The following is a 13,323-nucleotide window of genomic DNA, read 5'->3' on the forward strand; positions in this document are numbered from 1 at the left end:
ATAAGTTTCTGGAAGCGCTCAGAATTGTGGGGATGTGTTTTGCAGACATCATTTCCTAGTACAATAATGCTACAGCTCGAGGAAACAATGCTATGTATTTTGTATTTAAAAATTAAGGATGGTTTAAGCTACAAATAAGTGTAGAAGTTGGGGTCACCAATACAAAAAAAAAAAAAAGGCCCACACAAACTACTTAAAATTTTGATTCTGATGGTGTTTGTACTCTACTCAAGTCTGAAGGCTGCCAAATTCTAGATACTGTCTTTCCTGGGAACTAACCAATGCTCTCTGGCATGATTTTTACTTCCCCTTATGTCTATGTTTGAAAAAGCATATGTGTAGTCCCTAAATGAATATAGTGGTTAACAAGCTACGGATTACAACCCACAAAACATATTTGCTAAAGTAAGTTTCATAATGCCTAATGGAAAACAAATACCAGAGCTACTAAAACAGGAATATTGCTATACATGCATATATTTCATATATGAGAAAAGATGAAGGAAAAATCCCCTTCTGAGTTTTTCTTGAGCCTGCTTTTTCCTGTTGGAGTTAAGTTACTGGAACTCTGGGGACAGAACTTGGTTCTTTGGTACGTATTTATATTTTCCCTGGTAGGGCAGAACACCGCTATATGGCAGGAACAGCCAGTTACTGTTCTTACACAAGCAGTAGTTTCATCCTTCGTAGTTCCATCCTGAGGAAGTAAAGCCAGTGGTGTCCCCCTAAAGCAACACTGTTCAGGAGTCGTTCTGTAGTCAGCAGCATCTCTGTTGTTCCTAAAATAAAAGAGACTGTGCAAAATTTTCAAGGCCTCTATGATGTGTGTTGTGCGCAAGCAATGGGATGTGATGCTCGAGCAGCTCTCGGTTTGGAGAAAAAACTCCCTACCTTACAACTAGTGAATCACCCCCAGGTAATGGAGGGTCTCGGCGACAGGTGGGGAGCAGACTCCGGCTGGGATAGAGCAAACTTTCCCCCAGTTTGCAATGGTGGATTACCACAGGTTCATGCAGCCTTTGCTGCTCAAGTCAGGTAGTGCTGAATTTAGGAGCTAATTCAGCTAGTAACTGCTAGCTTGAACACAGCACAAAATTAAGGGTTTGATTGCGAAATGCTTATGCTTAGTAGTGTTCTTAACCTTGGGTGTTCAGTCTTGAGCCAGGGCTCCCTGAAGTTGGCTTAACCTATTAGATTTTTTTTAAAAGTAAAAAGGAACTTGAAATGTATTTACTTGCCTTCTTTCATGTAGTTATTTGTGCATTCGCTTCTTCCACGTGATTGCACTGCTGTGAGGGGAAGGAACCTGAAAAGAAAAACTGAGATTTCTGTAGCCTTTTGCTTCCTCTATCAAACCCCCTAAGAAATTGTCAAACACTGTGAAGGTTTACGATGTAATTTAAAGACTTACTAACACCTTTTATAACTGCCTAATACTCCAAGTAGAAGAAACTCGGTTGTAGCATGCTGTGTAACCAAGCACACTGACTCGCATCTTCAAAAACAGAATTTAAAGTCTGTTTTTTCAAATTAACTTTTAGATACCTAGATAAGTACGTTTAGTTCTGGTGAGACCTGTGCAAATTGTTACATGGGCAGCACTACTTCTGATCTGAACTGCACCTTTGTTTTGGCTTTTTCTTTAATTTTGGTCCTTAGTTTCTCAATAGTTTGTTGATACGAGTGCACTTTGTATTTAGGAAACAGGAGGTGATTTCCATATCAGCTGCCTGGTTTTGGTACAGCAGCTGTTGCAGAATGTCCACCCTTCTGCCCATAAGTTCTCTATTTTGTGTTCAAGAAAACAGCTTTGTACGTGCATGCATATCCAAATAGATATTTTGTTTTATTCCCCTAAGAGTAATTGTTAGTTACTGCTGTAGGAACTTTCTGTGGTTTTCTGATAACCTTTATACAAACCAGGAAGAAGTGGCCTTTCTCATTTCAAAATGAATTGAGGCATGGCTGGTAGGTACTTTCCAAGTGAGCGCAGCAAGACAGCTCGCACAGCTAGCCCGTACGAACCTCGCTCAGTCCTGCTGTCGTTACCATGTCACGCGTGGCTCATGAAGCCAGAGGCCGTATCTGCCGTACACTTGCATAAGGTTTTGGGTACTCCAGGGAAAACGAGGATTGCTGCAACCATTAGAAATAAAAGTATGACTGCAGCTTAACATTCTGTTTATTTTCCTTGAAGTTTGAAGCATATGTGTGTGGGATATATATACATACAGAAACTTTCCATCAAACAAAGCCCAGTGCTACAACAATCCTAATGCACCTGCACAGAACAACAAAAGGAAATAAACTTTTCAGTTAAGCAGCCTTGGTCCTGGGTGTACAACAAAAAAACCTTAAGTGTCTGCCCAGAAATGGTTCTGATAAATTGTTTGTCAAAAGCTGCTGTAGTTAAACTCAACAGTTGCTTTGCATGGGATGTGACTCCAAAAAAAGTTGCTGACATTTGATTATGCATGTGCTTTGCTAAGGGAATCGTGCATTAGTAATGTAATTACCGAGGTGTTTTCTCGAAGAGCTTTGGTTCTTAAAACACTGCCACTTTCCGTGTTGCTGGTAAAAGGAAAAGCCAACCGAGGTGTTTTCTCAAAGAGCTTCAGTTCTTAAAACACTGCCACTTTCTGTGTTGCTGGTAAAAGGAAAAGCCAAAGGAACGTGTATGTATGGTGGCCAAGATCTTCACCAGGACTGCAGTCCTATCAATTTTCACAAAAAAAATCTAGAATGGTTTTCACCGGATCATTGACATCTCCCAGGCTTGGAGAACGTGCTTCAGCGCTGGACTCCTGTTGCAAGCCATGGGGTGGAAGTCAAGAGGAGTGCGTCAGGGAACTCCAGCCTTTAGGACATACCGGTTCGTACACGATGGTCAGCATAAAGCAGGCAGGCTGCAGGCATCCAGGTCACCTCAGGGTCCCTCCAACCCTGACAGCAGTCCAGAGGCAGGAGAACACCAAACATTTTTGAAGCCTCCCATGTTCTTCTTCAGCAAGTTGATTGGGATAAAAATCATGGTGATTTTTTACATCTGTATCGCTTCCATGGGTGCTTTTGTGTTACCCACAAGACTAGCCCCAGTTGTGTGCCTCTCTGCATCTTCAGTGAGTCCTTCAGGCTGTCTTCTTTTTTTTCCACTCCCTGTATGTGAAATATTTCTTGCTTTCGTCAGCCTTGATATGAGAGAAAAATCTGACGTTGCCCTCGGTGTTTCAGTATCTGTACTGCTACTGCTGATGGATCAGTGAAGGCTGGAGGCCTTCACTTTTAAATGTTTGGAGGAGGAGGGCACCAGGAGTTGTTCCTGTTTTACTGGAGCTCAGTGTGCTTGTCCCGCTGCTTTTCTTCATCTGCCTTCTACCCTGTGGTGTGGAGAAATGAGGAGCATCAGTGGAGAAGAGCAGCTAGTGAAGAACAGAAAGGGTTGGAAGGAGAGAGGAGAAGAAGAAATGGGGAAAGGACAGATTAAAAAACCACCCTGGAAACTTAAAGCTGAGGGAGAACAGGGAAAAAAAAAATCACTTCCTTAGATTGAATGCAAACTTGTAGCTGTAGCTAAGTCATAGTGAGGTGGGAGATACAGCTTGTTTGTTTGGACAGCTGATGGGTGGTCAATGCTTGTAATAACTGGAAGACACCCCTATTTTTTGAGGGACAGTGTAAATAAGTAAAATAGTTTTTACCCCAGACTACTAGTAATCTGTGTAGGCAAAATAGACATAGGAGAGGGAAAAGCCATGTACTTTACTTAAAAGCGGGATGCAGAGAAGCTGATGTCCGCAAATAATATGCATTGTCTGCTGGTACAGTATATAGAAGTCAAAGGTGGCGCTCCAGCAGATTTTTCCCCTTTCCTATTTGTAGACCTCTTAGCATCTAACTGCAAACCCCTGCTTTTATTTTCTCTGTAGCTGACTGCATGGACTTTGGGTGTTTTTGTGCCGTTCAGGTGACTCGCAGTACTCCACACGACTGCGTCATCATTTTTATCGGTCTGCTTTAGATTTGCTGTTGAGGGCAGGCTGTACCTGACCTTTGCCCAGGGTTACCAGGGACAGCAAGACTAAAGCCTCTCTTCTCTCTGTATTTTAAAATAAAGGGACTGCTCCTCTCATGGGCCCCAGTGGGCACTTGGTGGTGGGAAAGGGGTGAGGTGGTTTCCCTCTGCATGCAGAGGTGGTTTCCTGCATGCAGAATCACGGGGCTGAACTGGGTCCCCAAGAAATGGTCTAAACCGCTTGCCATAAGACAGCATTGGCAAAGTCTTGGTCATTTTTGACGGCAACTAGCATCTTCTTATATAGATACATGTTCTCATCCTACTAAAAACATTGAATATATAACATAAATATATGATGTATGTGTATACATACATATCATATGTATTCTATTCTAGTGCTTTTCTTTCTGTCAGAAAGCTTTTCTTGCTGTTATGGTAAAGTCTTTCTTCTTGTAATTTGAAAATATGTTCCTTTCCTCTTTGCATCATCATTCTGAACAATTGAAGACTGTTACCTTGTCTCCCTTCAGTTTCCTTTTGTTTAGATTAGATACTTAATCCATCCTTTTTCTACCCTGCTCTCAATATCTTCCGACTTGTCCACATGTTTCATGGAGCGCAGCAGTGAAACTTGACCAAAATGCTCCTGCTGACATCTCAGTAATGGTGAGTACAGCAGAAGGCTTTCCTCATGGACCTCCGTTGCTGTCTGTTTGTTCCAGCGCAATGTTTGTTTTTTTGCAAGAGTATGATATCGTTGATGCGTGCCTAGCTTATTGTATGCTGTAACCTCTAGCTCTCTTCCACAGAACTCCTGCTTAGCTTGGAGGGTACAAGTTGGCCAGTTGATGAAGGATGGAAAGTTGGTTGTGAGGCTAGCATGGGATAATGAACTAGAAGAAGGGATAACAATTACTTAGAGGAAGACTGCTAAAGAAACTGTAAAAATATTTCTCAAGGAAGAAAAAAAAAAGACAAAACTTGGAATGTTTTTTTTTCCACAGTTACTAAATCTGATGCCAAAAGGATTTTGGCAATAAATGCGCTGAAGTTTAGTTTGGGTGGTGTCAAGGTTATAACCTGATTGAGGCTAGGAGACAGCCAAATGAATCCGTTTTACTTGTATATACAAGAGAGTGTTAGTAGTAGTAGTATTAACATGAATATTTGCTTGCTTGCATTCGTGCATGCAGAAATCTGTCACTTTGCGGCCCAACTTGCTTTTCTGTGTGACCTTTTTATATTCTTTGTGCAAAAAGATGAAGTTCAAGTGATTTTTGTATAAAGCGTTAGATAAATTCACTTGGTTTTGTTTGTATGTATTTTCTTGTAGCAATAATAATTTTATAAGTTTCAAGAAGAGGTACTTTAAAATTTTCCATAGTCTTTTTATCCCAGATTTTGAATGGCAGGGTTACTTGTGCAGTGTCCGGGGTGGGTACCTATGCAGAATGACTCCTGTGAGGCTTTCAGTTATTTAGGATGTGCCACACGCACAGCAAGTTTCTTCCTTTCTGAAAAGAGGGGAAATCTCTCTCATTGAAACACTTTGTCTTCCAGATTGGTTTAAAAACTGCAGGTCTTTGTAGTGGGCTAAAATCCTGAAAAATTTCACCACTGTATTTTTTCCAGTAATCCCAAGATTGTTTGTTCAGCTGCTTTTATTCAGCATAGCACTTAATGTGAGCATTTAAAAAAAAAAAAAAGAGGTGGTTACAGCAGTGAATTTTTTTTTTTTAAGTTCTTTGACATATACTTGTTTCAAACTCCTTTCCATGTTCACATTGTTGATTTTGTGTGCATGTAAAGTAGTTTGCTGTGTGCATGAGCACTCCCGGGAGGGATGTCAGCAATTTGTGCTCCTGAGTCAGCAGAAGTTGCTGGAAAAAGGACAGAAGTGTCGTAACTGCTGCAGCGAATGCCGCGGTTCGCGTCGTGTTGTCTGATCCCGATTATGGGCCTTAAGCCCCTACTGACAGCCGCAATCCCCTTGTTTATGAATCTGTTCCTGAATGCTTTGTTTCGGAGGGTCACACAGCTATGACTGCACCCTGGTTCATTTCAACGTTTCCTCATTAGCCGTAAGGGAACTCTCTGAAAACCTGCTACCCCACTTGCATCCTTGGCGTGGAAGGGGATGGTTTAACAGAGCTGTGCAGGGATCGGAGGCTGGGATGGATTCGGGATCAGGAGGGAAGGGCGTGCTCTTCCCAGGCATACCCAGCGAGGAAGGAAAGGTAGAAGCTGAGACTGCCTTGTTCGCTAATTGACTCCTGCCTTTATGATGGGGGAAAAATGAATTTTCTGTTGGCTCAAAATATGTATAGTCAAAGACAGGCTGTGTTAGTTTGTAATATCTGACCCAGCTATTACTGAATTGGCTGAGGACTGGGTTGAAATCATACAGGAATCTGGGGAGCTTTATTTCTCCTTTGGTCTTTCACTTTGGGCTATTTCAACACTGCACTTCAAAAATGGAATAGAAATATCTTGCATAATTTATCATATTTTTTCCACTTACTTATGCTATGGTCTGGGTGAGGGATTTGTTTGGGTTTGCCTTTTTTTTTAAGAAACAACCAGCTGAATCCACAAAGTAGTATGCTTAGTAACCCTACGATGCTTCTATCCTTGAGCAAGCGTACAGCTACAAAGGGATGGCCAGCTGTAGAATTGACCCGTGCTTCGTCTTTCAAGGCCTGCACATCAGTGACTACGTTATTTGTTGTTTAGCGTGTTCCACAATCGGTGCTAACATTTGAGTTGCACAGTGTGCAGAAATGCTGAGTAACTGCTGTTTCCCTTTTATTTCGTTTTAAATAATTCAAAAAGATGCTTATACAAAGCTGTGGGCGCCCTACTGCATAATTAATACCACAACAAAACCACAGCAGCATTAAAATAATTAGTTCAAAAGGAGCTCTGCCTGTCTGCTACCGACAGAGAAAATTCTTCCCTACCTTCTTATCACTCTGAAAATGTAGATCCAGGTCTCTCTACAAACGGTTTAAAATAGATAGCTTTTGCTGAAGTCCCTCTGTTCAAATTTGAGGAGGAGTAAAAAGAGCAGGAGCAAAGAGCTGACGTGCCCCTGAATAGCTCAAAAGAGACTGCTCCAAAAGGACCGGTGGATGTGAGGGGAAATCGAGTCTTTGCTCTCTGGAAGATGGGATCTGCATCCATCGGTTTTGATAAAGGTACAGGAGGATTTGAGCCACGGGTGGAGCGGAGTGTGATAAGGCACGTGTCGGGGTCACCCCGGCAAGTTAGACAGCCACCATCTTTTCCCAAATTGTTTGCAGAAGAACCCCATGCGGGCTCCTGATTGTGGCCGAATTGTGAATATTTTTGGATGGGTACACTAAATACTTCTGATACAGAAGTTGGAAGTTAACAATGATTCCTTTGTGTAGCAGTCCTTTTTGAAGTAGAGAGCCCTGTATCTACAAGAAAACATTATGCAGAGGGATAAATTCTGCTTTTAAGTCTGTATTTTATATATACATGTCTTATGAATCTTCTTAGCACAATATATGTTAACACAAATATTTACATATGAAAAGGAAATAAGGTTTTAAACTATTTAGTTGAATGTGTAAGTATCCCTCTCCTTGTTTGAATTTTATTTTTCCCCCCTCCAAATAATCAGCAGAGAACTCCCAAGGCTGTGGCATTTCATTCCCGTCTCACAGTAATTTCAGTCCTTCTTGAGTGCTGATGCTTGGTTCTGTCTTACCTGTTTGATACTGAAGTTTCTCAGAAAGCTTTTACATGCATATCCATGGGTCAGAAACTGCTTGGTTGCTTTTTTGAAGTCCCCATCTTAATTTCTGTTACAACATTTCCTAAATAATTTCACATCTTGTTTTTTGGGATAGAAAACCGCTGGTCTTCTCAGCTGTGGCTGAAAACACCGGTGCCGTAGCTGGCAGCCCTGTGGCGGTGCTGTGACCTGGTGAGAAGCTCTTCCCCAGGCTGGTTTGAGAACATCAGTAATGGTGATGGTCACCTGTCCTGAACTCAGTTTAGCACCGAGCATGAGGTAACCACCTGGGCCGTGCAAACACAGCCACCTCTGGCCCTTTGCAGGCTGCTTTGTCTCATGTCATGCAATACGGTCGTTGGTTATCAAAGGCATCCTCTCATGTTGGCAGCCTACTGGCCTATCTTTGAGAGAGACGTGCCTGCCTTAGCTGCATGTTGATGCTGTCAATCAGACGGGGTCATGTGCGCTAACAGGCTGCTCTTTATCATGTATTACGTGCCTGACCTAAGGGCAGATCCTAACTTCAGGAGAGCAATGCATACGGCTGCAGCTTGGTGATGTGGTTGAAACCTCAGCCTGGTGACAGTGAGAACAGGTACTCTTTGCTGGTGGCCCGCAGTTGGACCCATGACAGTGATACACCAAGAACTTGTAATGAGTCCTATCAGTCATGCCATTCCTTTTTGGCATATTGGTTTCCTTTCCCTTTGCGCTCGGAGGGAGCCCACGCAGAGCCCCACAGATTCCTCCCTTCTTCACCTTCCCATGGAAAACACCTCTGTCTGGTCCGGTCAGGCAGGACACGGTGATTGGATGAGGGAACCTTGATTTTTGACCACCTAAGGAGCAAGCAGCACAGAAACCCATCCTGGAGAGCCAGCATTAGTGTAGGGTGAGCAGCCATTCTGTTGTCATCTTCCATGAAGTAATGGGAAGGTTGTGTCATAAATACTTGTGGCTCTGATCGTCTCTGCAGAATACTGTGTGACAGACAGCCTTGCTTAGGGGTCTGTTATCTTTGGGATTGTGTTGAGTCATAGGGCTGATTATTCAAATGTAAATACTAATTGACACACGTTAAAATTTGCATTTCATTAGGTAGAGGTTTTTAGACTTAGGCAAATGAACTATTTTTTTGTATGTAACACTGTAACATGCTTACTAGTTTTGACAAAGAGTTTTTCTCCCCCCCCCGATACAGAGATAGCAGATAATAATAAGCAAGAAGACAAGGTTATGCAACAAGGGGATATTTTAATCATCTTTGTTTTGGAGAAGACAGGCCAGTGTGAGGTACCTCTTAGAAAAATCTACTTCACCGATATCTTGCTTTTACAGATTGACAGCATCTCGGAAAAGAAAATAAGTGTTTGCTATTCCTGTCGTAGACTTCTTTCAATCACTGCGACAGATGTTCCAAGCATGTTGTTCCTCTGTTAGGTTTCTTTAGTAGTAAAAATACTGTGGTCTAAATATAGTTTAAATTGATTGAGATGCTTTGTTTGAATATGATTCAAAATTGCGTGACACCTGGTTTAAATCATAGTGTAACAGGACAAAACCATTGGAAAGACTATTTAGGATTGTTTCAAACCCAGGTAGCAATTTTTATTGTCATATTTGAAGCGGTTCCAAAGAAGTGCTCTCTTTTTCTGACATACCTTGCAATCTGACTTAGGATGAACATTAGATAGCATAGTGAACTCTTCTCCCCCCGTTCATTATTTGGAATTACCGTCGATAAAAATGGAAAAAAAATACTTAGTTCTCTCTTCCTGTATGTGCAGTGTTGTCTCTTGTGACAGCTGTATATTCCATATCAGGAATATACAGATTTTGTTTTCCTTGTTTTTGAAATGGACATTAGCACTTAGGAACAGTTGAAGCGGCTGAGATTAGAGAGAGGCCCAACAGGCATATGCAATGTACCCATTTTTCCTTTGGAGAATTCGGGAGGTGGGGAGACGACCGCCCTTAGGACGCCTCTTCCCTCTGCCAGTGAGTTCCAGTTCAAAGGTCTTCTCTGTCATCTCTCCTGCTCGCTCGCTCCTGGAGGCGACTGGGAGAGCTAACGGGATGGTGCAGGCTGAGTTCTGCTGAACATGTTGGTGGGAAATAGCTCCTCCTTTTTATTCTTCCCCCTGCTTTGTATCTAAATGACTGGTTGCTGCTCATGAGACGCACTTTTGGAGATCAGTGGGTTGGGAGCGCAGCTGCCTGCCTGGAGTCGGGTCACGGTGGTAGGACAGTAACTGCACTGGCGGTCGTCAGGATTACCGGCACGATTCCGGTCAGTGACATTGATCGGGGGAACACTCTCATTTGGATACTGGCTGGCTGAAGGGTTTCTGCTCCCTCTTTCTGACATCTGGCATCAGGACACGTATATGGATGAAGTTGCTAAATTGCAGTGTTTGGGACAAGGTGCTCTTTGTTTCCAAAAATGATGAGCAGAGCAATGCTAGGACACAGTTCAAGGTTTCTTTCGTCATTTGGACTTTCACTCCAGTGGAAGAGATTGGGATTTCAGCTGTAGAAAATGGAGATCGTCTGTTCGTAATCTATTTTGGTTTCATTACTAGTTAATTTTTTAACAGACTGTTAAAATACTCTTCCAAGAAGGAAGGTGTAGGGAAATACAGGTGCTGTGATCTCCAGTTGCTAATGACTGAAAACAGTTAGCATCCTTCATTTTGTGCCCCTTTTTGGGGGAGGAGAGAGAAGATTGCATGGCAATCGCGTGCTGCCGGGTCCTTGCTGTGACTCAGGTGGCAATAGAAACAGTCTCTTGAAGGTCCCGCTTCTGTGGAAAAACCCACTGGTTGTTCACTTGAGCATCCAACTTTGAGCCTTCACAGGAGAGAACAGTTCACATCGTTTCGTCTTGAAGCCATTTGGGCCCTGCCATGATCTCACGTAAGGAGACCTTTTCTTCCAGGTTTACTTTACAAATTTAGAGTTAGGATTGTTCATAGTGATCTTTCTTTTTCTTTGGTTTCAAGCTTCTCTGCACAGCAGTGACGAATGTAGTTATCTACTTACTTGTTTCTTCATGTTGCTTGTGTTGATTTAGTGCCCGTAGGTCTTTAAGCTGTGGGAATGGTGGGAAATACCTTACTGAAATATGCTGAATGCACTTTCATTTTTTTGCAGCGTGATCATGACATTCTCTTAATAGTTTTAATGATTTTTTTTTTTTAAATGAAAGAAGATCATTAATCTACCTCGTGGGTTTGTTTTCCTGTTTGAAAGGGGAAACAACAAGGTTTCCAGCAAGATGATGGTCCCATTAGCTCAGGAATTAGGAGGGCAAATTACTGCAAGTGAGGAGAAGAGTTAAAGTTTCTTGGAGGTAGATAAAGATGTTCGTGCCTGCCCATAGCGTTTGGATATGGCTAACAAGAATAGGAGACACCTTGACCTTAACAAAACCTTCTGCCCTGGTACTTTGCCATCTGTCTCAAGACCTGCAGTAGGAGATTTGACTGCCTCGCAGGCTGTCCTATCAAGGCTGTCTCCCAAAAAGGGAAACAGAAGAGTTGCTTGAAAATGTTTTCCTTCAAAACTGTATGTTACAGAATTCAACGAAGACCCTGATTTTAGCTCCAGTTGAAGTCTAAAACTGGTACAAACCATTTTCCAAGGTCCATTTTAATGAGTGTATGAAGAAAGTAAATGAACCAATAGTTTAGTATGTGGGCCAGGACATTCCTAAATGACGGCTCAAGGAGAAAAGTTTTTGGAAAGAGCCACAGCTGCCGACTGACTCATTGGCCAGGCTTCTTCCTCCAACAGGGGATACAAGTTCTTTGTTGGAAATCACCAGCAGAGAGCTCTGAGGGGAGGCGGTACGCTGTGAAACAGAAACTGAAGCAGTTGCGGACGTTACCTACCTCCCTGGTGAACGTTAATGAACTGTAACATTTAAGGTTTGTGGCTTGTTGTGTATGCTTAGCTCGTCAAAAGTTTCTCGGGGCATTAGGGGCAGGCAGTGTCATTTGTGCAATAGGCAAAGCCTGTGGATGTAACAGTGACCTTACTTGAACTGATAAGTAGCTGTCTTATCCACGACCTTTAATAGCTGAAATATGTTCACCATCTACAGCATTTTAGAAGGTTTGCTTCAAAAGAGATCAGTGGATAAAGCATATGGATGTATGCATTGCTCGGTGTGATCCTTTCTGGCTTGTAACAGCACATCAAGGGAATTCCAGAGTTTTAGAAGTAGCAGAACGATCATTTTTCCGCGTGCTGACTTTCTTCCTCATGAAAGGCGCTCATTCATAGGGATGCATGGTGTTGTGCAGCCTGTTGATCTTCAAGAAAAAGTAATAACCCACGACAGAATGTAAAGTTGGGTTTTATCCTCTTAATGTAAAATAAGGCTTATTGTCTGTTTGCATTCTCTGGTTTAATTTGAAAGAGGACAGAGGTGATATTAAAACATAATGAGGGCAATTCATTCTGTTGGTTCACAGTGGCTCAGATTTAGAAGGAAAAAACCCACCCTTAATCAGCATAGTACTTAAGGCCTCCCGTGTAAGAACGTTATGCTTAACCTTCAGCAAACGCTTATGGGCTGCCCTGAATAGTAATGAGTTTAAGCACATGCTTAAGTGTTTTCCTGAAGGAAGGCCTAAGCATCTTGGCAAGCATTTTATTACGGCTTCATTTACCTTTATCGTAAATCCCAGCACCAGGGGCAAACTTTTCTTTCATCTCTTGGCAGATATCTGGTTATATAGATTATGTTTTATTTTTTCCACCTCCGTTTGGCTTGCTTTCGACGGTTCTCTTGCCGCAATCTGATCGGCCTAGGCTGACCTTCAGCGGTGCTCCGCATGGATCTGATTGCACGATCAAAGTCCGCACCTTGCCTTTCATCTGCCAGTTCTCTGCCTTCCCGGGGTTATTAATTTGAAGAAGTGAAACGTGCAACGATTTTCCGCTGCACCCGCTTACCGGGAAGGAGGAATGGGAATTGCACGTTGTGGAAAGCCTTGGCTGTAGTTGGGTTTCCGTGGTGGGAGGTGGGATTGGAGCGGGTTAAATCTGCACCAGCTGGCTGGTGGTTGGCTGTGGGAAATGCAAAAGAGGAGGAAAAAAAAAAATTAGGAAAAAATGAGGACCCCCCCCCCCAAACAAACAAACAAACAAAACCCACAAAACATAAAAAACCCACCCCAAAACAACCAACCAACAACCAACCCACGACCCGACCCGCAGGTATCTTCAAACTCCTCTCAGGGTAGGGCGGGCCGAGGCCGCGCTGCGGGGACCCCGGGAGCGGGGGGGAAGGGGGGTTGGTGGGGTCGGCGGGGGCCGTCGGGCTTTTGGCAGGGCTCGGCGCGCTCCTCTTGCGTAAGAGGCGGACCGTCTTCCCCGTAGCTGCCGTTGCCATGGCGAGATAGCGGGGGAGGATTCCTGGGATCCGTAAGCCGGGGAGAGAGAGAGATTACGTCTTAACCCGGCACTCCGCTGCGCCTAACGTGATGTGGCAGGGTCGTTCAGGTGTCCCGGGGGGGGGAATGTGTGTGTGGGG

At 43.2% G+C, this 13,323-nt stretch overlaps 1 protein-coding gene across 6 annotated transcripts in view; it reads left to right on the forward strand.

Moving 5' to 3' along the window:
• Nucleotides 1-13,323, forward strand: part of HIVEP1 (HIVEP zinc finger 1) — a 115,702-nt gene that overhangs the window by 27,948 nt on the left and 74,431 nt on the right. The gene's annotated exons all lie outside the window — the stretch shown is intronic.

The sequence above is a fragment of the Balearica regulorum genome, chromosome 2 (assembly GCF_011004875.1).
Source record: "Balearica regulorum gibbericeps isolate bBalReg1 chromosome 2, bBalReg1.pri, whole genome shotgun sequence".
Lineage (NCBI taxonomy): Eukaryota > Metazoa > Chordata > Aves > Gruiformes > Gruidae > Balearica > Balearica regulorum.